The following is a 26,948-nucleotide window of genomic DNA, read 5'->3' as shown; positions in this document are numbered from 1 at the left end:
GTATCAGGTTTTAAATAATCATTCTTTAATAATTTTGAGTACAATATATTATGATGTAAGTATTCAAATTTTGCAGATAAACTCCAATATTGATTTCTTTTATTAAAAAGAAACAAACTATGTCCTTAACATATTAATTTGGTTTGGTGTGGTTTTTGTTTTGTTTTGTTTTGGTTTGGTTTTGGTTTTGGTTTTATCTTCTTTTTCTATAATTCATGAGCTACAGATACACCTAGAAAGGAATTCCCTCTAATCTTGTGACAACTTCCTGACTTTTTCCATAGTGATACATTTGTCAAATTTCACATAATCTATTTAGAATTTGTGAAACTGTAATAAATAAATACCACAAATAGCTGTTAGTTTTCTTTTTTTATTGGAGTTTGATTTGCCAACATATAGCATAACACTCAGTGATCATCCCGCTAAGTGCCCCACTTAGTGCCCATCACTCAGTCACCCCCTCCCCCCGCCAAGCTCCCCTTCCATCACCCCTTGTTCATTTCCCAGATTTAGGAGTCTCTCATGTTCTGTCTCCCTTTCTGATATTTCCCCACTCATTGTTCTCCTTTCCCCTTTATTCCCTTTCACTATTTTTTATATTCCCCAAATTAATGAGACCATATAATGTTTGTCCTTCTCTGACTGACTTACTTCACTCAGCACAATACCCTCCAGTTCCATCCACGTCGAAGCAAATAGTGGGTATTTGTCGTTTCTTTTTTTTTTTAATAAATTTATTTTTTATTGGTGTTCAATTTGCCAACATACAGAATAACACCCAGTGCTCATCCTGTCAAGTGCCCACCTCAGTGCCTGCCACCCAGTCACCCCCACCCCCCGCCCACCTCCCCTTCCACCACCCCTAGTTCTTTTCCCAGAGTTAGGAGTCTTTCATGTTCTGTCGCCCTTTCTGATATCTGCCACTTATTTTTTCTCCTTTCCCTTTTATTCCCTTTCACTATGTTTTATATTCCTCAAATGAATGAGACCATATAATGTTTGTCCTCCTCCGATTGACTTATTTCACTCAGCATTATACCCTCCAGTTCCATCCACGTCGAAGCAAATGGTGGGTATTTGTTGTTTCTAATGGCTGAGTAATATTCCATTGTATACATAAACCATATTTTCTTTATGCATTCATCTTTCGCTGGACACCGAGGCTCCTTCCACAGTTTGGCTATTGTGGACATTGCTGCTAGAAACATCGGGGTGCAGGTGTCCCAGCGTTTCATTGCATCTGTATCTTTGGAGTAAATCCCCAGCAGTGCAATTGCTGGGTCGTAGGGCAGATCTATTTTTAACTCTTTGAGGAACCTCCACACAGTTTTCCAGAGTGGCTGCGCCAGTTCACATTCTCACCAACAGTGCAAGAGGGTTCCCCTTTCTCCGCATCCTCTCCAACATTTGTGGCTTCCTGTCTTCTTATTTTTCCCCATTCTCACTGGTGTGAGGTGGTATCTCATTGTGGTTTTGATTTGTATTTCCCTGATGGCAGGTGATGAGCATTTTCTCATGTGCTTGTTGGCCATGTCTATGTCTTCCTCGGTGAGATTTCTGTTTATGTCTCTTGCCCATTTCACGATTGGATGGTTTGTTTCTTTGCTGTTGAGTTGAATAAGTTCTTTACAGATCTTGGATACTAGCCCTTTATCTGATAGGTCATTTGCAAATATCTTCTCCCATTCTGTAGGTTGTCTTTTAGTTTTGTTGACTGTTTCTTTTGCTGTGCAGAAGCTTCTTATCTTGATGAAGTCCCAATAATTCATTTTTGCTTTTAGTTTACAAGAGAATATGAATCAATATGACTGCCATGAATAGATTCTCTGAAAATCTTCATTTTCAATCCCAGCTCCAAACCACTTAGCTATACTGTAATAGTCAAGTTAATTGATCATTCCAGCACTTATTTCCTACTTGGCTAAAAGTAGATAAGAAAATTTTTCTATTATGGGGTTATTTTAGCTTCGATGAGATGATATTTGTACTGTGATACACTTAGTGGTAGTCAATACATAGTATAATTTGTCAATATAACTATCACAATATAGAATATAAAAGTAAAGAAACAAACTTGATGTATCACATAAAATAAATTTGATGCTATGAATCAGGATATGTTATTTTTTAAAAACTGACTTCTGAAAAAAACGATCATAAGAACTTTAAACTTTACATCTGTCCATGATCTTAGCCACCAAATTAATTAACTCCATCTTAGTATACCCAGAAAGATAAGTAACTAGAATAATGATAATAATAAATGTGCTGGTAAGGAGATAGTGATGATAACGTAGCTGAAAGTGGTAGACTGATAGATGTCCTCTAAAATAATGAGATCTAATCCCTGGTACCTGCAAATGTTACCCAATTTCCAAAAACAAGTCTGTTGGCTATGATTAAGTTAAAGATTTTGGTTGCCTAGGTGGCTCAGTGGTTGAGCGTCTGCCTTTGGCTCAGGGCATAATCCCAGGGTTCTGGGATCGAGTCTCACACCGGGCTCCCTGCTTTAAGCCTGCTTCTCTCTCTGCCTTTGTCTCTGCCTCTCTCTCTCTCTCTCTCTCTCATAAATAAATAAAATCTTTAAATAAAAAAAATTAAAGATCTTAAAATGAAGAGATTATCTTAGATTATCCATGTAGCATTTAAATATAACTACAAGTTTCCTTATTAAAAGAGAGGTAGAGAGATATTTCACACAGACAGAAGAGAAGTCAATGTAAACAGAGAGGCAGAGATTGGGTAATGAGACCACAAATCAAAGAAAGCCAGCAGCCTCCAGAAGTAAGTCGAGGTAAGAAATGGAGCTTCCCCTAGTGCCTCTGGAGGAGGCCTAGCTCTGCCAACACTTTGATTTTGGCCCAGTGAAACTGATTTCAGATTTTAGGATTCCAAAATTGTGAAAGAATTAGTTTTCATTGGTTTCGGCCATTTATCTTATCATAATTTGTTACAGTATCCACAGAAAATTAATACATTGTCCAGTAAAATAAATGGCAATATATACAGTTAGAGTAAAAAAAAAACAATAATAAAAATCAAGCCTTGGGAACATAAAGAGCCTTCATTTCCTAATAGATGGCACTCAGATCCTTCAAAGATCTTCCTGGTAAAAGAATTCTAAAAGTTCTGAAACAAAAAGAAAATGAAAGGATGAGTGGTTGAACTGGTGGAAAAGTAAGTAAAATCTACAATGTCTACAAAGGTAAAAAGAGTGAACAAATTCTGAAACAGATCATCATAGGTAAGTGGAAGTGTCGGCCCATGTTTTGGATTTTTCTGGACTTTATACAATTAAGTAACAAAGCAGTTCAGTGTTCATACACAGTGGATAATTTGTGTTGCTTGTAGATATATTGAGCCTGAACCAGGAAAAACCATCTCTCTCAAAACTCGAATAAGAAATATAAATCTTCACAAAAGAAAGATAAATGTGGACACTTGCCTCCTTGATTGAAAATGAGTGCAAGAAAAACAAAACAAAACAAAACAAAAGCTTTCTCTAGGATTTTTTTTTTAATTTAAAAAAAGATGTCAGAAAACCAGAGAGGCTGAATTTCATGATTTCTTGCAAACAGAGGGACTCAAAGCCTGGAATTTTAAAAATCAGTGGCTCATTGGTGGACCTGGAAGGCAATAGAAAGCTGAACCCCTGTCCTTAAAAAAAGCACAACAATCAGCCCTGCAGAGAAGCAGCAGTTTGAAAAGCACCTGGGGTGGGTTAGAGCTAGGATGGCAGAGAAGGAGGGGGACCTGGGCTTTCCTCATCCCTGGAACACAGCTGTATTGATAATTTGAAATACCCAGGAAATGGATCTGAGTATTGGAAGAAGGATTTCCATGGTTGGAGGGAGACAATGTGACAGGTGGAGGTGTGTGGAAGTGAGTTAGGGGAGAGAGCTGCCCTGTTGCACAGAGGAGGGAACCCTTTGCATAGGGAAAGTTAAGAGAAAGAGAGGTTGAGAGAGGAGATGTAGGGTTCACAAAAAAAAGAAAACCTATTGGACCACAGACTGGGGAGTTGGGGGAGCTGAGTGGCACAGGTTTTTTACAGTGATCATAGCTCAAACTCTGAGCTTTGGGAAGTATGATACTTTTTCCAGAATGGAGCTGTAGTGAGTGCTCCTGGTGAGAAGGAAGACTTTGGATGGGGAGCAGGCACAAAGTGGTGTAGGGTTCTCATGGGTCACACTGGGAGAGATTGTTCCCCTTTCTGGATTACATAGGGAAGAGGATATATACTGTCTCCAAGGACAAAAGACACTGTAGGCATCAACAAATGGCCTTTAATCTCCAAGGGACAGAGGCCTGTGCAGAGAGGGGATAACCTGGTTACTGCTATTTGAGGTGCCACAGCATAGAAAGTGCCCACTTCAAGGGCAGAAGACTGGTTTTCTGTGACAAAGAACATAGTCAGAGTGCATGGAGCCTCTAATGCAGAGGAGGAAGCACATCCAAGTGGTGGTGGCTCCTTTATGAATTGGAGCTTTGAATCCCAGCCCACCAGAGATAAATGCAAGATACCTGGCACTGGCTCCCTGATGACCCTGGCTTCAGTGAGGGCTTCTTGAACAGAGGGGGGTGTCACCATTTTACCCAGGCTGAAAACACTGTTGGACATCAGAGGGCAACACAGTGGCCCCCAATAGGGGTGGAAGCCATTGACATCAAGTCCTGCACCCTGGTGCTAGGCAACTGTTTTTCTTTACTGGGACAGGTGACTCAGAGCCAACTCAGCTATCCTTTCCCCCAGAAGAGCACACAGACAGGACTCTACCTGAAACAAGTTTACTGAGAATACAGTGTCCCATAGTATCCCCTTCAGTTCTGGAAGAAATGCTACAGTGAGAAGAGTTCACGCTTCTATCAAGGTAGGAAGATGCGGAAAAAAGAAATAAAGAAACAAAAGGCACCCAAGGGGGAGGGGCCCCGGGAGCAGCCAGGCTAAGGCCGCAGCGAGTGCACCCAGGACAGGAAAGCCCTGTCCCGGAGAAGCAGGAGCTTCAACAATCCTCCTGCATGGAAAGGCGCTGGCAGGGAGTTGGGGCAGGATCCCAGGAGGGGCGGGGATGCGCTCAGGCTCCCTGGGACACTAACAGAGGACCTACGTCCCAGGGAGAGCATGCCAAACCCCACGGCCAAGCTCCCTAAAGGGCTGCAGCACGTGCATGGCTGGACCCGGGAGCAGCTCGGGGGCAGCTCAGGCAGAGGCTGTGGGCAGAGGGAGCTGTGTGGCCGGGACTACGATTCCAACAGCACAGGCCCGGGAGCACAGGGTGCTGGGGGCACAGTCCAAGATCCAGCGCACCCCCCAGGACAGGCAGTGGCCGGGAGGGCACAGGACAGCAAGGACGCTTCTGCCCCGAGCTGAGCAGATCAGCGGCCCCGCCCCGGAGCATCTAGGCCCCTGTGGACTGAGAACTCCATAGTTCCTGCAGGAGGTGACTCCAGGGCTGGAGAGCTGGTCGCTGCTACTGTTGTTTTACCTCCTGGGGCCTCACAGGATAAACAACCCTCACTGAGCTTCACACTGGCCTCACGGAATAAACAGGTTAAGCAACTTTCACTGAGCCCTGCACAAGGCAGGAGGCTGAGCAACTCCCCCAAGTGCTAACACCTGAGAATCAACACAGCAGGCCCCTCCCCCAGAAGACCAGCTAGAAGGTCAGGGGAAAAGCAAGTAATTGACCAAGCGGCACTAGAAAGTTCTGGGGGAAGTCGAGGGATTTACAGTATACAAAATCAGAGGACACTCCCCCTTGTTTTTTGTTTTCTGTTTGCTTCCCCCCTTTTTTCTTTCCTTCTCTTTTTTTCTTTTTTTCTTTTTCTTTTCTTCTTTCTCTTCTCTCTTTTTCTGCTTTTCCCAATACAACTTGTTTTTGGCCACTCTGCACTGAGCAAAATGATGAGAAGGAAAACCTCACCTCAAAAGAAAGAACCAGAAACAGTCATCACTCCCACAGAGTTACAAAATTTGGATTACAATTCAATGTCAGAAAGCCAATTCAGAAGCACTATTATAAAGCTACTGGTGGCTCTAGAAGAAAGCATAAAGGACTCAAGAGACTTCATGACCATAGAATTTAGATCTAATAAGGCAGAAATTAAAAATCAATTGAATGAGATGCAATCCAAACTAGAAGTCCTAATGACAAGGGTTAACGAGGTGGAAGAACGAGTGAGTGACATAGAAGACAAGTTGATGGCAAAGAGGGAAATGGAGGAAAAAAGAGAAAAACAATTAAAAAATCATGAGGATAGATTAAGGGAAATAAATGACAGCCTGAGGAAAAAAATCTATGTTTAATTGGGGTTCCCGAGGGCACCGAAAGGGCCAGAGGGCCAGAATATGTATTTGAACAAATCATAGCTGAAAACTTTCCTGATCTGGGAAGGGAAACAGGCATTCAGATCCAAGAAATAGAGAGATTCCCCCACCAAAAAATCAATAAAAACTGCTCAAATCCTCCACACTTAATAGTGAAGCTTGCAAATTCCAAAGATAAAGAGAAGATCATTAGAGCAGCAAGAGACAAGAAATCCCAGACTTTTATGGAGAGAAATATTAGATTAACAGCAGACCTCTCCACAGAGACCTGGCAGGCCAGAAAGGGCTGGCAGGATATATTCAGGGTCCTAAAGGAGAAGAACATGCAGCCAAGAATACTTTATCCAGCAAGGCTTTCATTCAGAATAGAAGGAGAGATAAAGAGCTTCCAAGATAGGCAGGAACTGAAAGAATATGTGACCTCCAACCAGCTCTGCAAGAAATTTTAAGAGGGAATCTTAAAATTCCTCTTTAAGAGGAAGTCCAATGGAACAATCCACATAAACAGGGACTGAATAGGTATCATGATGACACTAAACTCATATCTTTCAATAGTAACTCTGAATGTGAATGGGCTTAATAACCCCATCAAAAGGCGCAGGGTGTCAGACTGGATAAAAAAGCAGGACCCGGGGATCCCTGGGTGGCGCAGCGGTTTGGTGCCTGCCTTTGGCCCAGGGCGCGATCCTGGAGACCCGGGATCGAATCCCACATCGGGCTCCCGGTGCATGGAGCCTGCTTCTCCCTCTGCCTATGTCTCTGCCTCTCTCTCTCTCTCTCTGTGACTATCATAAATAAATAAAAATTTAAAAAAAAAGCAGGACCCATCTATTTGCTGTCTACAAGAGACTCATTTTAGACAGAAGGACACCTACAGCCTGAAAATAAAAGGTTGGAGAACCATTTACCATTCAAATGGTCCTCAAAAGAAAGCAGGCGTAGCCATCCTTTTATCAGATCAACTAAAATTTACCCCGATGACTGTAGTGAGAAATGAAGAGGGACACTATATCATACTTAAAGGATCAATCCAACAAGAGGACTTAACAATCATCAATATATATGCCTCGAATGTGGGAGCTGCCAAATATATCAATTAATAACCAAAATTAAGACATACTTAGATAATAATATACCTGGTGACTTCAATTTAGCGCTTTCTACACTCGATAGGTCTTCTAAACCAACATCTCCAAAGAAATGAGAGCTTTAAATGATACACTGGACCAGATGGATTTCTCAGATATCTACAGAACTTTACATCCAAACTCAACGGAACACACATTCTTCTCAAGTGCACATGGAGCTTTCTCCAGAATAGACCACATACTGGGTCACAAATTGGGTCTGAACCGATACCAAAAGATTGGTATCTTTGGGATACAGCAAAAGCAGTCCTGAGGGGGAAATACATCACAATACACACATCCATCCAAAAATTGGAAAGAACTCAAATGCAAAAGCTAACCTTATACCTAAAGGATCTAGAGAAAAAAACAGCAAATAGAATCCTACGCTGAGAAGAAGAAGAGAGTTAATAAAGATTCAAGCAGAACTCAATGAAATTGAGAGCAGAACTGTGGAACAGATCAACAGAACCAGGGAGTTGGTTCTTTGATAGAATTAATAAGAAAAAAAAGATAGATAAACCATTAGCCAGCCTTATTAAAAAGAAGAGAGAGAAGACTCAAATTAATAAAATCATGAATGAGAAAGGAGAGATCACTACCAACACCGAGGAAATACAAACGATTTTAAAAACATACAATGAACAGCTATACGCTAATATATTAGGCAATCTAGTAGAAATGGACACATTTCTGGAAAGCCACAAACTAACAAAACTGGAACAGGAAGAAATAGAAAACCTGAACAGGCCATTAACCAGGGAGGAAGTTGAAGCAGTCATCAAAAACCTCCCAGGACACAAAAGTCCAGGGTCAGATGGCTTCCCAGGGGAATTCTATCAAACGTTTAAAGAAGAAACCATACCTCTTCTACTAAAGCTGTTTGGAAAGATAGAAAGAGATGGAGTACTTCCAAATTCGCTCTATGAGGCCAGCATCACCTTAATTCCAAAACCAAAGACCCCACCAAAAAGAATTATAGACCAATATCCCTGATGAACATGGATGCAAAAATTCTCAACAAGATACTAGCCAATAGGATCCAACAATACCTTAAGAAGATTATTCACCATGACCAAGTAGGATTTATCCCCAGGATGAAAGACTGGTTCAACACTAATAAAGCAATCAATGTGATTGATCATATCAAGAAGAGAAAAAAACAAGAAAATATGATACTCTTAATCGATGCAGAGAAAGCATTTGACAAAATACAGCATCCATTTCTGATCAAAACTCTACAGAGTATAAGGATAGATGGAACATTCCTCAACATCTTAAAGCCATCTATGAAAAGTCCACAGCCAATATTCTCAATGGGGAAGCACTGGGAGCCTTTCCCCTAAGATCAGGAACAAGACAGGGATGTCCACTCTCACCACTGTTATTCAATATAGTACTAGAAATCCTAGCCTCAGCAATCAGACAACAAAAAGACATAAAAGGCATTCAAATTGGCAAAGAAGTCAAACTCTCCCTCTTCGCCGAGGACATGATACTCTACATAGAAAACCCAAAAGACTCCACCCCAAGATTGCTAGAACTCATACAGCAATTTGGCAGTGTGGCAGGATACAAAATCAATGCCCAGAAGTCAGTGGCATTTCTATACACTAAAAATGAGACTGAATAAAGAGAAATTAAGGAGTCAATTCCATTTACAATTGCACCCCAAAACATAACATACCTCGAATAAACCTAACCAAAGAGGTAAAGGATCTATACACTAAAAACTACAGAACACTTCTGAAAGAAATTGAAAAAGACACAAAGAGATGGAAAAATATTCCAGGCTCATGGATGGGAAGAAATAATATTGTGAAAACGTCAATGTAACCCAGAGCAATTTACACGTTTAATGCAATCCCTATCAAAATACCATGGACTTTCTTCAGAGAGTTGGAACAAATCATCTTAAGATTTGTGTGGAATCAGAAAAGACCCCGAATAGCCAGGGGAATTTTAAAAAACAAACCATAGCTGGGGGCATCACAATGCCAGATTTCTAGTTGTACTACAAAGATATGGTCATCAAGACAGTGTGGTACTGGCACAAAAACAGACACATAGATCAATGGAACAGAAGAGAGAATCCAGAAGTGGACCCTCAACTTTATGGTCAGCTAGTATTCGACAAAGGAGGAAAGACTATCCAATGGAAAAAAGACAGTCTCTTCAATAAATGGTGCTGGGAAAATTGGACATCCACATGCAGAAATATGAAACTAGACAACTCACTTGTACCATAAAAAAGATAAACTCAAAATAGATGAAAGATCTTAATGTGGGACAAGATTCCATCAAAATCCTAGAGGAGAACACAGGCAAAATCCTTTTTGAACTTGGCCCCAGTAATTTCTTGCAAGATTCATCCATGTAGGCAAGAGAAAGAAAAGCAAAAAAGAACTATTGGGACTTCATCAAAATAAGAAGGTTTTGCACAGCAAAAGAAAGAGTCAACAAAATTAAAAGACAACGGACAGAATGGGAGAAGATATTTGCAGATGATGTATCAGATAAAGGGCTAGTTTCCAAGATCTACAAAGAACTTATTAAACTCAGCAGCAAAGAAACAAACAATCCAATCATGAAACAGGCCAAAGACATGAACAGAAGTCTCACAGAGGGAGACATAGACATGGCCGAGAAGCACATGAGGAAATGCTCCGGATCACTTGTCATCAGGGAAATACAAATCAAAACCACAATGATATCCCACCTCACACCAGTGAGAATTGGGAAAATTAACAAAGCAGGAAAACACAAATTTGGAGAGCATGTGGAGAAAGGAGAACCCTCCTGCACTGTTGGTGGGAATGTGAATTGGTGTAGCCACTCTGGAAAACAGTATGAAGGTTCCACAAAGAGTTAAAAGATAGATCTGTCCTATGACCCAGCAATTGCACTACTGGGGATTTCCCCAAAGATACAGATGCAGGGAAATGCCGGGACACATGCACTCCGATGTTTATAGCAGCAATGTCCACAAAAGACAAATTATTGAAGGAACTCATGGCCGCTGCATGGGATGAATGGATCAACCCACATTTCGACCACTCGGATGGATGATAAGATCAAGGAAGGGCACTGGGTGGCTCAGTCAGTGAGGCTCCTCCTTTCTGGTCAGGCCTTGATCCCAGAGATCTGGCTTTGAGACCTCCATTGGACTCCCGGCACAGGGAGCCTGCTTTGCCCTCTCCCCCTGCAGCTCACCCTGCTTATTCTCTTTCCCTCTCTCCAAAAATTTAAAAGCTTCATTAAGTGTTTGTAAAATATTAAGTAAACCTCGGATTGGTCTTTGGATCCAGGAGAACCTTGATGCCTCCACAGAGCAGGTTGGGAGACTACAGGGGTTGTCGCTGGGGAGCGACTGTCAGCCCAGGATCACATAGATCCCTAGGAATAAACCTAACCAAGAGGCAAAAATTCTATACACTAAAAACTATAGAACACTTCTGAAAAAAATTGAGGAAGACATAAAGAGATGGAAAAATATTCCATGCTCATGGATTGGCAGAATTAATATTGTGAAAATGTCAATGTTACCCAGGGCAATTTACACATTTAATGCAATCCCGATCAAAATACCATGGACTTTCTTCAGAGAGTTAGAACAAATTATTTTAAGATTTGTGTGGAATCAGAAAAGACCCCGAATAGCCAGGGGAATTTTAAAAAAGAAAACCATATCTGGGGGCATCACAATGCCAGATTTCAGGTTGTACTACAAAGCTGTGGTCATCAAGACAGTGTGGTACTAGCACAAAACAGACACATAGATCAATGGAACAGAAGAGAGAATCCAGAAGTGGACCCTCAACTTTATGGTCAACTAATATTCAATAAAGGAGGAAAGACTATCCACTGTAAGAAAGACAGTCTCTTCAATAAATGGTGCTGGGAAAATTGGACATCCACATGCAGAAGAATGAAACTAGACCACTCTCTTTCACCATACACAAAGATAAACTCAAAATGGATGAAAGATCTAAATGTGAGACAAGATTCCATCAAAAATCCTAGAGGAGAACACAGGCAACACCCTTTTTGAACTCGGCCACCAATAAAACACTTGAACACCAATAAAAATTAATTTATTAAAAAATGGTTAATAGAAAAAAAAAGATCTCTTGATTTCCATTGGGAGGGCTTCATGTCGGGGTGATCCTGTGAAGAGACAAATGAGTCAAAGGGAGCCACAGTGGGTTACGTTACCTAGACCTGAACCCTAACCTTAAACAAACCTTATCCCAATATCAAAACCAAATGCTAACCCGAACTAGAACAAGAACCCTTCCCTAAACCTGATGCTAACCCTAACCCGAATGCTAACCTGAATCCTAACCCCAACCGGAACATGAACACTCACCTGACGCTAACCTTCCAGAACCTGAACCTGAAGCCAAAATTGAAACCTAACCCTACCCATAAACCATAACCCTAATCGCTAAGCTAAACAGTAACTCTTACACTCACCCTAAACACTAACCCTAACCCTAAACATAAACCTAACCCTACACTATAAAACTAACCCTTACCCCAACCCAAATGCTAGCCCTAACCCTAATCATAGTTCCATTTGGAACTTAGATGTGACATACCATTGTGTTGGATGTATCCTGTTCATCAGATCCCAGTCACGAAACACCTTGAGGTGACACAGGGATATTTATGCCACAGATCATTATCGCTGGGAGCCATGGTGAAGGCTATGACCCCCAGAGCCCAGAAGGAGGCACCTCGGTCTCATTCAAAATAGAAAAGGACACAATTGGATGGTTTGACAACAGAAGATGACCATGTATGCATCATGGAGCATTCCCACCCCATCATGGTGCCCCCATTGAAATGAGGCCAGAGTTAAAGAGATCATTGTACTATTCCATTGCTGGAACCGAGGCCACTGTCTTTTTTTTTTAAGATTTTTATTTATTTATTCATAGAGACACAGAGAAAGAGAGAGAGAGAGAGAGAGAGAAAGGCAGAGACACAGGCAGAGGGAGAAGCAGGCTCCACGCAGGGAGCATGACGTGGGTCTTGATCCCGGGCCTCCAGGATCACACCCCAGGCTGCAGGCCACGCTAAACCGCTGCGCCACAGGGGCTGTCCTGAGGCCACTTTCAAGTGGTACTCCACACCACATCTCACCTCTACATGTCAATGCACCATCCTTAAAATTGCATCTCAGATACACAGGGCACCAGCTCACATGTGTTACAAATATCATCCACAGACCCCTGATGATGTCCCTAGGAAGGAGATTCTGCCTCTTCTATCACCGTGCAGGGTGGGAACCTAGGGACTATGTGAGAGACATGGTGGGTTAGATAGGTCACAGATCTGGGAAAGCAAGCACAGAAAGAAAGGTCTGAAATCAGCTCCGTCTCCAAAAAAGTAGGACCTTCCTTGCATTTTCAGAGAATTGTGGCTATGGCATTTTTGGCTCCTGATGTATAGTGAAGGAGATGGCATGGGGTAAGCAGTCATCTGCCAAGAAGGGGCTCTGGATAGGTCTGACTGAAGGGAGGGGCCCAAGGGCTGGAATCTTGAAAAAGTGACGTCACTTCCTTGGGGACAAGCGTGTAACAGATTTAGAACTCTGGTAACCAGGAAGCTGCATTGAACAATGTCCCATTTTCCAACTCACTTAACTAGAGAACAAGATGTTCTGTTGCTGTTGCCCTTCTTTCAGTGGCTCTGGGCTTCAGAGAGTCCAGACAGAGAGATGTTCATGTCACTATGGATGTCAGCTCAGCCCTCTTCGCCGAAGCTTCTGGTTATGTGCGGGAGACATCAACAGGTACCGCAAGGCACCTGGGGGAGGCCACTGGAGAGCAGGCCCCACTGTAATCTCAGCTGAGGGGGCTCGCACCTCTTTCGCCCTCATTGGGTGTGTGTCCATTTGTGTATGTAAGAGTGTGTGTTTGTGTGAGACTGTGTGTGTGTAGAGGGGACAGAGGAGAGGAACATGCCCTTCCTGGGCAGAAACCAGCTGCCACGGTTTGGAAGCCTGACATATCTTTGGTGTTCAGATGCCAGGTCATAGCAGGCAAGATGAGAAGGTGAGTGCTGAGGCCTAAGCTCAAGTTCGAGTATGTAAGTCATGAGCACAAGAGTCTCTTTCATCTGGCTTCTGCTTGGCAGATGTCTCTTCAGCTGCCCCTCTGATGTGAAGCGGAGAACACGATTTCAAAAGCGGATGTCCCCTTGGGTGTTGTGGAGGAGGTACCTTAATGTCTCTTGGCCCTGTATATACGGGACACTGTATTTGCAGAGCTACACCCAGGAGATCTTGGAGGAGATGTTCTGTGGCTTCAGCATATCAAACTCCCTAGACAATGATCGGGTGCACCAGGCAAACAAGGCACAGTGCTGTTCTGAGATGAGAATGGGAAGAGGGTTCTCCACAGAAAGATGGCCCCCACACAAACATGGAGAGAAACCTGGGGCCCTCCCGTAGTGTTTCCACATGAGTGCCACATAGGCCCAACCACAAAGAGACCTGAACCTCCACTCCTAAACTCCAGCGACGTCTGAGGTGATAAGACACTGTTCCCCTAGGTTGGAATGGTGCAGAAGAGATTTCATGTTTTTGAGGAGCGGGGGTGTTTTGCATGTTTCCCTCAGAGCAATGAGTGTCTTTGCGTTTCACTACCATTTTCCTTATTTCACCCAGGCGCCCCAAATATCCTGTGTAGAATGCAGCTCCACTGTCGTTGCACAAGGTCTGCAGACCTCACAAAAGATCACACTAAAGAGGGTGATTTAAGACAAAAGGAAGGGTGGGATGAAGCCATTCTCTATGTTTATCTCTAAGGTGTCATGTGCCAGAACACATCAGGTTGTTGTAGGCCAAATAGGTCATGAGCTGTGTGCTTAGAGGTCCTTGTAGTACTCCATCAATGGGGCCATCTGCCACAGTGATTCAGCCATTCAAGGCCCTGGGCACTTGACATGATGCCATTCTCTTGCCATGTCTGCCGTGCTGCAAGGAGCAACTTGTGTGACCCCACAGACTGTTTTAGTTGATGGATCTGCCATCACCTGGAAGCCCAGTTTTGGTGGAAGCCCTCTGATGCATCAAATTTCTCCCACTGGATTCAAAGACCAATCCAAGGTTTACTTGATATTTTACAAACACTTTTAAGGAAGTTTTTTAAATTCTTGGAGAGAGGGAAAGAGAACAAGCAGGGTGAGCTGCAGGGGGAGAGGGCGAAGCCGTCTCCCCACTGAGCAGGGAGCCCAATGGAGGTCTCAAAGCCAGGTCCCTGGGATCATGGCCTGACCTGAAAGCAGGGGCCTCACTGACTGAGCCACCAAGTGCCCTTCCTTGATCTGATCGTCCATCCGAGTGGTTGAAATGTGGGTGGATCCATTCATCCCATGTGGTGGCCATGAAGATGTCACATCTAACCAACTGTGGACATGCGTGCCTACGACAGGTAGAGTGATTGACTGTCTGACACTCTGATTAGACCTGAGACCGAGACAGTGCATCTACTGGATTCTTTCAATGAGCTTAGTGCTTAGAAATGTGTCTGCAATCCTAGGTGCTTTATCTCTATTCTTGCAGAAAGGAATCCCAACCAGCACTTTCCGTCTTCTGAGTGGACCATGAGCTGCTCTGCCTTCCCCAGTGACCTCTGCTATGGGCACATGAAGGACAAGGAGTAGGGCCAGTTAGATGGAATCCCAGAAGTCTTTTGCAAACAGGAAAACGGCCTGCTTTCCACGTGCTTCTGTCCACCAAGGGTGCCACTGGCCCATGAGGCTTGATGGGGAGAGCTTCTTTGCTGGGGAGAGACAGCTGCTCCACAGGACGATGCCCAACAGCCCTTTCGACATGGTCAGACAGCAGAGAAGTCAAGACCATGTTTTCTGCCAGGATTGCCCACAGTAGCCCCATGAGGTTCATCCTCTTCCACAGCCCTTCTCAGAGGAGGAAAAGGAAGCTCAGAGAGGTGCAGTGACATTCCCAAAACATGCCAGTAGTAGAGGCGAGCCTCAGGCTGTGCTGTGTACGGGGTGGTCACTCACTTGTGGAGCTGCTGGCCCTGGACCCTTTGGGCTGTGCTGAACACCTGGTAGACACGGAAAACGATGCGTTTTCTGAGAGGCTCCTCTCCTGGAAGGATCGCAGCAGGGCCTGTACAAAAGTATCCATTCTGCCTTCCCCGAGTGTCCGCATGGTCCAGGCCTCACATGGGGTCAGGGTGGATGATTCCTTTCCACAGCAGAGACACAAGGAGGGGCACTGTAGTCAGCTTCCAAACCACGGGCCACTGGGAAGAACAGGGTCTGGCGCTCAGCCCAGAGACACCCATCCCCTCGGGAAGTTGTGCAGGACAAAGGACTTCAGGGTCCACACAGAAAAAGGTTCTAGGCTTCAAAATACCATTGGTTGGTTGGGATGCAGGGCAGAGCATTGGCAATTTCAACACATTACAGTAGCTGAGCAACACCCGCATTTCTCTCAACTCAGAGCTTTGACGATGACCAGTATTCCATGGAGTCATCTGTAAACATCCCACTGCAGATAGAACACAGAGGGTTAGCACCTCAAATGCTGCTCAAGATCCCACAGATGGGGCCTGAGAGGAGACCAAAGCATGGGCTGCATGGCATTTCCCCTAAGCTGATGTAACTTGGTCTGATCCTGACCTAGGGAGGAAGGATCAGGGGAGAGCACCTTCTTCGGCAGGCCCCAGGGGAGCCAGTTGTTTCTAGCCTGGGCTCTTGCCTTGCCCTGATCATCTGTGGGTCCTGACTTTCACCATGATGGGACTTGTTCTCATCCCAGACCAGCCATGCTTGTAGTCGGTGTCCTGATGCACCTGTGCTTCTTAGTTGGAGATGGAGTAAATTGAACCCTTGGAGCAACTCATCCAAGATTTCCTTTGTGGATCTCTATAAAAAAGACAGAGCCAGCTACTTGGGTCAGGAGACATCAGAGGGCTTCCACCCAAACTGGGCTTCCAGGTTATGGCAGATCAAGCAACTTAACAGTCTGTGGGACACACAAGGTGCTCCTTGCAGTAGGGCAGACATGGCAAGAGAATGGCATCATCTCAAGTGCCAAGGGCCTTGAATGGCTGAATCACTGTGGCAGACAGCCCCATTGATGGAGTACTACAAGGACCTCTAAGGACACAGCTCATGACTCATTGGGCCTACAATGATCTGATGTGTTCTGGCACATGACACCTTAGAGATAAACATAGAGAATGGCTTCATCCCACCCTTCCTTTTGTCTTAAATCACCCTCTTTAGTGTGATCTATTGTGAGGTCTGCAGACGTTGTGCAACGACAGTGGAACCACGTTCTACACAGGATACCTGGGGCGCCTGGGTGAAATAAGGAAAATGGTAGTGAAACGCAAAGACACTCATTGCTCTGAGGGAAAAAACAAACCACCCCCACTCCTCAAAAGCATGAAATCTCTTCTGCACCATTCCAACCTAGGGGAACAGTGTCTTATCACCTCAGACGTAGCCGGAGGTTAGGAGTAGAGGTTCAGGTCTCTGCGTTTGGGCCTGTGCAGTACTCATGTGGAAACACTATGGGAGGGCCCCAGGTTTCTCTCCATGTTTGTGTGGGGGCCGTCTCTCTGTGCAGAACCCTCTTCCCATTCTCATCTCAGAACAGCACTGCTCCTTGTTTGCCTGGTGCACCCGATCACTGTCTAGGGAGTTAGAATGGTTGAAGCCACAGAACATCTCCTCCAAGATCTCCTGGGTGTAGCTCTGCAAATACAGTGTCCCGTATATACAGGGCCAAGAGACATTAGGGTACTCCGTCCACAACACAACAAGGGGACATCCCCTTTAGAATTCATGTTCTCCGCTTCACAGCACAGGGGCAGCTGAAGGGACATCTGGCAAGGAGAAGCCAGATGAAGGAGACTCTTGTGCTCATGATTTACATACTTGAAGTTGAGCTTGGCCCTCAGCACTCACCTTCTCATCTTGCCTGCTATGACCTGGCGTCTGAACACCAATGATGTGTCAGGTTTCCAAACCGTGGCAGCTGGCTTCTGCCCATGAAGGGCATGTTCCTCTCCTCTGTCCCCTCTACACACACACGCACGCACACACACACACACATGTACACACACACACAGTCTCACACTAACACACCCTCTTACACATACACAAATGGACACACACCCAATGAGGGCGAAAGAGGTGCGAGCCCCCTCAGCTGAGATTACAGTGTGGCCTGCTCTCCAGTGGCTTCCCCCAGGTGCCTTGCGGTACCTGTTGAGGTCTCCCGCACATAACCAGAAGCTTCAGTGAAGAGAGCCAAGCTGACATCCATAGCGACATGAACATCTCTCTGTCTGGACTCTCTGAAGCCCAGAGCCACTGAAAGAAGGGCAACAGCAACAGAACATCTTGTTCTCTTGACTGGCTCCAGTTAAGTGAGCTGGAAAGAGGGACATTGTTCAATGCAGCTTCCTGGTTACCAGAGTTCTAAATCCGTTACACAATTGTCCCCAAGGAAGTGACGTCACTTTTTCAAGATTCCAGCCCTTGGGCCCCTCCCTTCAGTCAGACCTATCCAGAGCCCCTTCTTGGCAGATGACTGCTTACCCCATGCCATCTCCTTCACTGTACATCAGGAGCCAAAAATGCCATAGCCACAACTCTCTGAAAATGCAAGGAAGGTCCTACTTTTCTGGAGACGGAGCTGATTTCAGACCTTTCTTTCTGTGCTTGCTTTCCCAGATCTGTGACCTATCTAACCCACCGTGTCTCTCACATAGTCCCCAGGTTCCCACCCTGCACGGTGATAGAAGAGGCAGAATCTCCTTCCTAGGGACATCATCAGGGGTCTATGGATGATATTTGTAATGCACGTGAGCTGGTGCCCTGTGTATCTGAGGCGCAATTTTAAGGATGGTGCATTGACATGAAGGGGTGAGATGTGGCATGGGGTACCACTTGAAAGTGGCCTGGGTACCAGCAATGTAATATCACAATGGTCACTTTACCTCTGGCCTCATTTCAATGGGGGCAGCATGATGGGGTGGGAATGCTACAAGATGCAGCCATGGTCATCTTCTGTAGTCAAACAGTCCAATTGTATCCTGTTCTATTTTGAATGAGACCGAGGTGCCTCCTTCTGGGCTCTGGGGGTTGCAGCCTTCACAATGGCTCCCAGCAATAATGACCTGTGGCATAAATATCCCTGTGTCACCGCAAGGTGTTTCGTGATGTGTTTTGACCAACACGATACATCCAACACAATGGAATGTCACACCTAAGTTCCAAATGGAACTATGCTTAATGTTAGTGTTAGGCTTCGGGTTGGGGTTAGGGTTAGATTTGCGGTGTAGCATTTGGGTTAAGGTTAGGGGTAGGGTTAGGATTAGGGTTAGGATTAGGGTTTAGTGTGAGTGTAACGGTTACTGCTAAGCTTACAGATAAGGGTTATGGTTTAGGGGTAGGGTTAGGGTTAGGGTTCAGTTTTGGGTTCAGCTTCAGGTTCGGGAAAGTTAGGGTCAGGTGAGGGTTCATGTTCCGTTTGGGGTTAGGGTTCGGGTTCGGGTTAGGGTTAGTGTTAGGTTTTGGGTTCGGGATAAGGTGTTTAGGGTCAGGGTTCGGGTCCAGGTTAAGGACCCCACATGCTGCTCCCTTTGACTCATTTGTCTCTTCAAAAGAACACCCCGACATGAAGCCCTCTCATTGGAAATCAAGAGATATGTGATCCTGGGCTGACAGTCGCTCCCCAGCGACAAGCCCTGTAGTCTACCAACATGCTCTGTGGAGGCATCAAAGTTCTCCTTCTGGATCCAAAGACCAATCCGAAGTTTAGTTGATATTTTACAAACACTTTTAAGGAAGTTTTTTAATTTCTTGGGGTAGCAAGTTCAAGCCCCATGTTGGGTGTAGAGATTACAGAAAAATAAATTCTTAAAAAACATCAATCAGTTGATATTGGGGAGACACAGCCCCGGATCCCACAAGGGCAGGGAGCCAGCTGACGGGTCTACACATAATATTATAATAAGCAGCAGAGCACAAAATCTGAACTTTCAGAAGTCTGCTAGAGTGGGGGACACACCAGCCTTAAGGTGTTCAGGTGGAGAAGTGGGGGGCAGTCCCTGGAGTGACAGGGTTGGCTCAGGATCCCAGGGGTCCCAAGGACGGTGGCGCCAACTTTTCCCAGGCACAGGCGTGGGAACTCGGCTGAGAGCAGCGGGACTAGGGCCAGCTGTCTGCCCTGTGTGGCCATAAGCTGCAAACCCCTGTGCAGTCACGGGGCCGCATTCCTGGGACAGGCCAGCAAAGGCCAGGAGTGGGAGGACACCCTCCTGGGCAGGAAGAGCACAGGTCTCCACCAGGGCAGCCCCTAAAATTTGGAGTTTTAAAATTCAGTCACTTGTCTGTGTGGAGGCTGAGAAAATTAAAGCCATTCCACTTTAAGTTCAGTGTTAGCACAAGTACTGCCATCCCAGGCCCCTGTGAATAAGAGCTAAAATTTACATTACTTCAGTTACAGGAAAAAAAAAAAAAAAACCCAGCTTACAGCTTAAGGTCCCAGAAAGCCCCATATTAGAATGAGAACAGAGCTCAATGCCCTTGAAAGCCCCATATCAGAATGTAAACAGAACTTGAGAAATTCCTCCCCCCACTTCTGGAGGTCCCCTAGACCAGCCCATAAAACTCAGCTAGAACCCACCTCGGGGTCCAAGTCCCTGCTCCGCTGTGTCGGGTATACTTGGACACAAGCTCCAGCTTGTAAACAAACCTTCGTGTGTTTGCATCGGTGTCAGCTCCTTGGTGGTTTCTCGGATTCGCAATCTTGGGCACAACAGTCTGAGATAAAAAAACAAAACCAAAAGAAGCTCGGACGCAGGCAGAGTGAACGCAGGGTTCTGAAAGAAGCGGCGGAGACCCGGGGGCTTGGGGGCTCTTCTGTGGAGGCCCCTGCAGACTGGGGGGCGGGATGCTCAGCCCCAGAGCCAGAGGACCCAGCGAACCCACCCGCATCCCTCCCATCAGCGCCGAGTCTCAGGGAGCAGCACAGCGCCGCCCGCTGGAGGCCAGAGGCGCTGACGCCCACCCCGCCTCTTACCCCGCAGGTGCATCTCCCAGGCAGATGTGCACCTGACAATCAACGCCATGGGCCCGTCCCCAGACCCCGCACAGACCACTCGCTGCCACCAAGTGGTCGGACCACAGAGGCTGCAGAGCTTCAGCTCTGCTGGGAAAGTAGAGTCTAGCTTCCTTTGTACTTTGTGCTTCATTTTCATTTATTTTTTTTTTATTTTTTTTATTAATTGCTTTATTTTAATTTTTATGTATGTACCTTATATATTTCTTATTTTTGTTTACTTTCATGGTACTTTAATTGTGTTTCTTATTTTGGGATTTAGAATCTTTTAACAAGCAGGCCAAAATAAACACAGAATCTGGTGTTTTTTTGGGAGGGCAGTTGTTATTGTTTTTCTTTTTCTTCCTCCTTTCTTTTCTGGAAAAAATAATAAGATGGAGAAATTCACCTCCATAAAATAACATGAGGTAGTACTCACAGCCAGGAAGTTCATCAATACACATATATGATGTCTAACTAGAGTTTAAAACAATGATTATAAAGATAGCAGCTGGGCTGGAAAAAGAGCACAGAAGAAAATGAGAATCCCTTACTGTAGAAATAAAAGAACTAAAATCTAGTCAGGCCAACGTTAAAAATGCTATAACTGAGATGCAGTCCCAAGTGGAAGCCTTAAAAACAAGAAAGGTTATGGACCACAGAGGCAGACTTAGGGAACTCAGCCACTTATTAAAACAATAACATTCATATCATAGGAGACTCAGAGATGAAGAGAGAGAAAAGGGGGCAGAAGTTTTTTTTGGGGGGGGCAGTTTTATTTGAAGAAATTATGTAAATTTCTCTAACCTGGGGAAGGATACGGACACTGAAATCGAGAGCACAGAGAACTCCCAATAAATTCAACAGAAGCTGACCATCACCCAGGCACATCAGAGTCAAAGTCACAAAATACACAGACAAGAAAAGAATCCTGAAAGCAGCAGAGGTGGGGCTTGGGGGGGGTAGTCCTTAACCTACAAGGGAGGATGAATCAGTTTGCAGCAGATCTGTCCACAAACTTGGCAAGCCAGAAGGAAGTGAAGGAAATCTTCAATATGCTGAATGGGAAAAGTATGCAGCCAAGAATTCTTTCTTTTGTTTTTTTAAGAATAATCATCAAAATTTATTTAATCTCCCTAGGAAGAAATTAAAAATTTCTGAACATAAAATTCCATTTTCCTCAATCATAATTGCAAAAATTGATTTTATGTTTTTAAAATTTTTTTTATTGGAGTTCAATTTGTAAGAATTCTTTCTTCAGCAAGGGTGTCATTCAGGATAGAAGGAGAGATAAAGAGTTTCCCAGACAGGCAAAAAATAAAGGAGTTCATGACCACTAAACCAGTCCAGTAAGGAATTTTAAGAGGGACTCTTCTAGTGGGGGAAAAAAAGAGACCAAAGCAACAAAGACTAGAAAGGACCAGAGAACGTCACCAGAAACACCAACTCTACCGGTAACACAAAGGCACTAAGTTCATATCTTTCAATAATCACTCTGAATGCTGATAGACGAAATGCTCCAATCAAAAGATATAGGGTATCAGAGTGGCTTAAAAAAACATGATCCGGGATGCCTGGGTGGCTCAGGGGTTGAGCCTCTGCCTTTGACTCAGGGTGTGATCCTGGAGTCTGGGATTGAGTCCCATATTGGGCTCCTGGTGGGGAGCCTGCTTCTCTCTCTGCCTAATTTTCTGCCTCTCTCTCTCTCTCTCTTTCTCATAAATAAAATCTTTACTTAAAAAACAAGATCCATCTGTATGCTGCCTACAAGATGCTCACCTTAGACCTATAGACACCAGCAGATTGAAAGTCAGGAGATGGAAAATCATCTATTACGCTAATGGACATCAAGAGAAAGCTGGAGGACCCATACTTATATCAGACAAACTAGATTTGAAACCAAACCCTGGGGGACACCTGGTGGCTCAGTGGTTGAGCATCTGCCTTTGGCTCAGGGTGTGATCCTGGGATCCCAAGATCGAGTCCCACATCAGCTTCCCTTTGGGGAGCCTGCCTCTCCCTCTGCCTATGTTTCTGCCTCTGCTTCTCTGTGTATCTCTCATGAAGAAATAAATAAAATATTTAAATTAAAAAAAAAGAACAAATACTGTAAGAAGAGATGAAGAAGGGCATTATTTCATAATTAAAAAGACTATCAAGATCAAACAACTAAATATTTATGCTGCCAACATGGGAGTACCTAAATATAGAAACCAATTAACAACAAACATACAGGAACTCACTGATAATAATACAATAACAGGGGATTTTAACACCCACTTATGGCAATGGACCGATCATCTATGCAGAAAATCAACAGGGGAACAATAGCCTTGACACACTGGACCACAGGGACTCAACAGATATAGTCAGAACATTTCATCCTAAAGCAGAATACACATTCCTTTCAAGTGCACATGGGACATTCTCCAGAACAGATCATATCATGGGCCACAAATCAGCCCTCAACAGGTACAACAGGTACAAGAAGGTTGATATCATACCCTGTACATTTTTGGATCACGACGCTCTGAAACTCGAAGTCAACAGCAAGAAAAAATTTGGACAGACCAAAAATATGTGGAGATTATGAACATCCTACTAGAGAATGAATGGAGCAACCAGGAAATTAAAGAGGAAATTTAAAACAAATGAAAATGAAAACATGTTTCTCCAAACCTCTAGGATGTAGCAAAGGCAGTCCTAAGAGGGAAGTACATTGCAATACAGGCCCACCTCAAGAAACAAGAAGTCTCCAATACACAACCTAACCTTACACCTAAAGGACCTGGAAAAGGAATAGCAAACAAAGCCTAAAGCCTACAGAAGAAGGGAAAAAATAAAGATGAGAGCAGAAATAAACAATACAGAAACAACAAAACAGTAGAATGGAATAACGAAACTAAGAGCTGGTTCTTCAAAATAATTAATAAAATGAATCAAGCCCTAGCCAGCCTTATCAACGAGAAAAGAGAAAAGACCTAAATAAATAAAATCTAACCATAACCCTCTAATACTAACCCTATCTCATACCCCAAACTGTACCCTAACCCGTACCCTAAAACTAACCCCTAACCCACTCCCTAACCCTATCTCTTACTCTTTTCCAAAACCATACCCTGACCCTGACCCTGACCTGACCCTAACCCCTAACCAAACACTAACCCTAAACCTAGCCCTAACCCCTATCCTAACCCTAACCCTCGCCCTAACCCTAAACCTAGCCCTAACTTTAACCCTAACCCCTAACCCTAACTCACACCCTAACCCCTAACCCTAACTGCAAACCTAAGCCCAACCCTAACTCTAACCATAACCCTAACCCCAACTCCTAACCTCCAGCCCTAATCCCTAAAGCCTAAACCCTAACCCTAACTCTAAATCCTGTCCCTAACCCTAACCCTAACCCCTTTCCCTAATCCCTAACCCCCATCCTAACTCCTAACCACTGACCCTTACCCTTATCCCTCACCCTAACCTCTAATCCATAACCATAAGCATAATCATTAACCCCTAACATCTAACCTAACTCTAACCACCAACTGCCTCCCCTCCCATGACCCTACCATTAATTCTACCCATTCACTTACCCTGTGGTTCTGAGTAGTCCCTTCTGATGTGGATGTGGCCCCCAACGGCGCCTCCAGAGTCCTCCAGGGGGTCCTGAGGAAGCCGGGCTCCTGTGAGTGCGGACGTGGCCCCATGTGTTCCTGAGTCATAGTCAGCGGGTTCTGAGGACGACGGGGGCTACTGTCACTGTGGACTATGCCTCACATCCTCTGGAAGCCTCACAGCGGTCCTCAGGAGGCCGGGGGCTCCTGTCAGCCTGGACATGGCCCCATGTCCCCCCGAAAACTCACCGCGGGTCCTGAGGAGGCTGTGGGCTCCTGTCAGCATAGACGCAGCCCCATATGTCCCGAAGCCAAAGTGCAGGTCCTGAGGAGGACGGGGGTCCTGTCAGTGTTGACGTGGCCCCACATTTTCCTCAAGCCTCACCATAAGACCTGAGGAGGCTGGGGGCTCCTGTCAGTGTGGATGCGGTCCCCACATCTTTCTTAGGCCTCACCACGGGCCCTGACAAGGCTGGGGTCTTCTGTCCGCACGGACGCATCCCCATATTTCCCGAAGTCTACACCGGGGGTCCTGAGGAGGTCAGCGTCCTGTTGTGTGGACGTGGCCCCACGTCCTCCCGAAGCCTCACGGCGGGTTCTGAGGAGGCCGGGAGCTCCTGTCAGAGTGGACGCGGTGCCACATCTTCCTGAAGCCTCCCCGCGGGTCCTGAGGAGGCCCAGGGGCTCCTGTCAGCGTGGATGCGGGCCCACATCTTCCTGAAGCCTCCCCGCGGGTCCTGAGGAGCCTGGGGCTCATCAGCGTGGACGCTCCCCACGTCCTCCTCAGGCCTCCCCAGCACAGGCTGGCTCCTGTTAGTGCAGGCGGTCGAGGCCTACTGCCAATGCGCGCCCCCTGGGCGGGGTTTGGGCTCGGGCGCCCCCTGCGGGACGCTCAGGCACTGCAGGAGGCCGTGCAGGAGGCGGCGTCCCTGCTCCAGGGGCCGCACCTGCCTCCTTCCAGGCTCCAGCTGAGGCCTGTGAGCTTCGGAAACGTCTCACTGAAAAGGAGCCCAACACCCAGCTTCCCCAGAAACACTTAAGGACAATGAATTGGAGCCCACAGGACGCGAAATGAAATGTGGACCAGACTTTTACCACGTCCTGCAAAACTCACTCAACCCTCTTCTACTGTGGGCAGACCGTGGGCTGGTGCAGCCGCCCTGGAAACAGTGCGGAGGCTCCTCAGGAAGTTGCCGATAGAGCCGCCCTGCGACCAGCAGGTGCACGGCCTGGAGCTCACTCCAAAGATACAGATGCAGTGAGACTCGGGGACACCTGCACCCCAATGTCCACAGCAGCCGGGTCCACAGTAGCCACACTGTGGGAGGAGCCTCGGTGCCCTCGGGCAGATGATGGATAAAGAGGATGGGAGATAGATGATGGTAATAGATGATAGATAGATAGATAGATAGATAGATGATAGGAATGTTACTCAGCTATCAAAGAGAAGGAAATCTTGCCATTTGCAATGATGTGGATAGAACTAGAGGGATCATGTTAAGTGAAATAAGTCAGTCAGGAAAGAAAATGACCGTATGGTGTCATTCATAGGTGAAATTAAAGAAGCAAAGCAGATGGACATCTGTGAAGGGAAGGAAAAACAAATAAGATGAAAACAGAGATGGAGGAAAAAGAGACTCAATCACAGGAAACAAACTGAGGGTCGCTGGAGGGGAGGAGAGTGGAGACACAGGGTAACTGGTAGACGGGCATGAAGGAGGGCACGAGATATCATCAGCACTGGTGTTATCTCCAACTGGTGAATCCCTGACTTCTACCTCTGAAAGTTTAATACACTATACTGTTAATTAATTGGGTTTAAATTAAATTAAGTTTAAAAAATCAGTTGACTGTATCAGAGTGCATTTTCTTCCAGGCTCTCCATTCTGCTCCTTCAGCTTATGTCAGAACCACACCCCGGTGGGTTTGGTTTGTTTAAGTAGGCTCTATGCCTCGTCCACAGCCCAGCACAGGGCTAGAACTCATGACCCTGAGATCAAGACCAAGGGTGAGGTCAGGAGTCGGATGCTTAACCAACGGAGCCAGCCGGGGGCCCGAGAACCACACTGCTTTATCCTGTGTCTCTGTGACATCGTTTGAAATAGGAAAGTGCTGCGTCCAGCTGTGTCCTGCTTCTCCTATACTGATCTGCTGTCCAGCAAATTTGTGGGGGTGGACGAATGTTAGGAGTGCTCTTTCTATTTCTAAAGTAGGCCACCATGGTTTTGATAGGAATGACATTGGAACTGCAGGTGGCTTCTGGAACTGTGGACATTTTAACAAGATGAAGGCTCCGACCCCACGAGCCCAGGATGTCCTCCCAAAGTCTTGTAATTTTCAGTGTACAAGTCTTGCACTCCCTTGGTTCAGTCTAATTATTTTGTTCTTTTTGATGCTCCTGATAAGGGAGTCATGTCCTGAATTTCCTTTCTGAGTGCTCATTGTCGGGACACAGCAAGGCTACTGATCTCTGTTCATTTTGTGTCCCACAACTTTACTGAATTCACTCATTAGTTCTAACAGTTTTTGGTGGAGTCTCTCAGGTTTCCTGTTTCTAATGCCACATCTTCAGCAAATAGGGACAGTTTGACGTCCTCCTTACAGGTGTGGAACCTTTTCTGTTTCCTGTCTGTTGACTATGGTAGGACTTCCAGTGCTGAGAGGGGACTTCCCTGGCTTGTCCCCTGCTCTTAGGGGAGACGATTTCAAGTTTTCACCCTTGAGGATGATGTCAGCTGCGGGCCTTCCTACATGGCCTTTATTCTGTTGATATACGTATC

General features: G+C 45.4%; 1 long non-coding RNA gene across 2 annotated transcripts; it reads right to left on the bottom strand.

Moving 5' to 3' along the window:
• Window positions 1-689: 689 nt before the first annotated feature.
• Window positions 690-26,948, bottom strand: LOC144318702 (uncharacterized). Of its 2 annotated transcripts, none has more exons than XR_013384759.1 (3): window positions 24,148-26,946; window positions 20,144-20,280; window positions 690-3,132 (listed from the first exon to the last, which is right to left on the bottom strand). It is a non-coding gene; the product is annotated as an uncharacterized LOC144318702 (long non-coding RNA). The 2 variants fall into 2 exon arrangements; XR_013384760.1 differs by lacking the exon at window positions 690-3,132 and adding an exon at window positions 18,185-18,632 and having other exon boundaries at window positions 24,148-26,948.

This window comes from Canis aureus, chromosome 8 (genome assembly GCF_053574225.1).
Source record: "Canis aureus isolate CA01 chromosome 8, VMU_Caureus_v.1.0, whole genome shotgun sequence".
NCBI classification, from domain to species: Eukaryota; Metazoa; Chordata; class Mammalia; order Carnivora; family Canidae; genus Canis; species Canis aureus.
The sequence above is the reverse complement of the archived record's forward strand: the minus strand, read 5'-3'. Positions and strand labels throughout refer to the sequence as shown.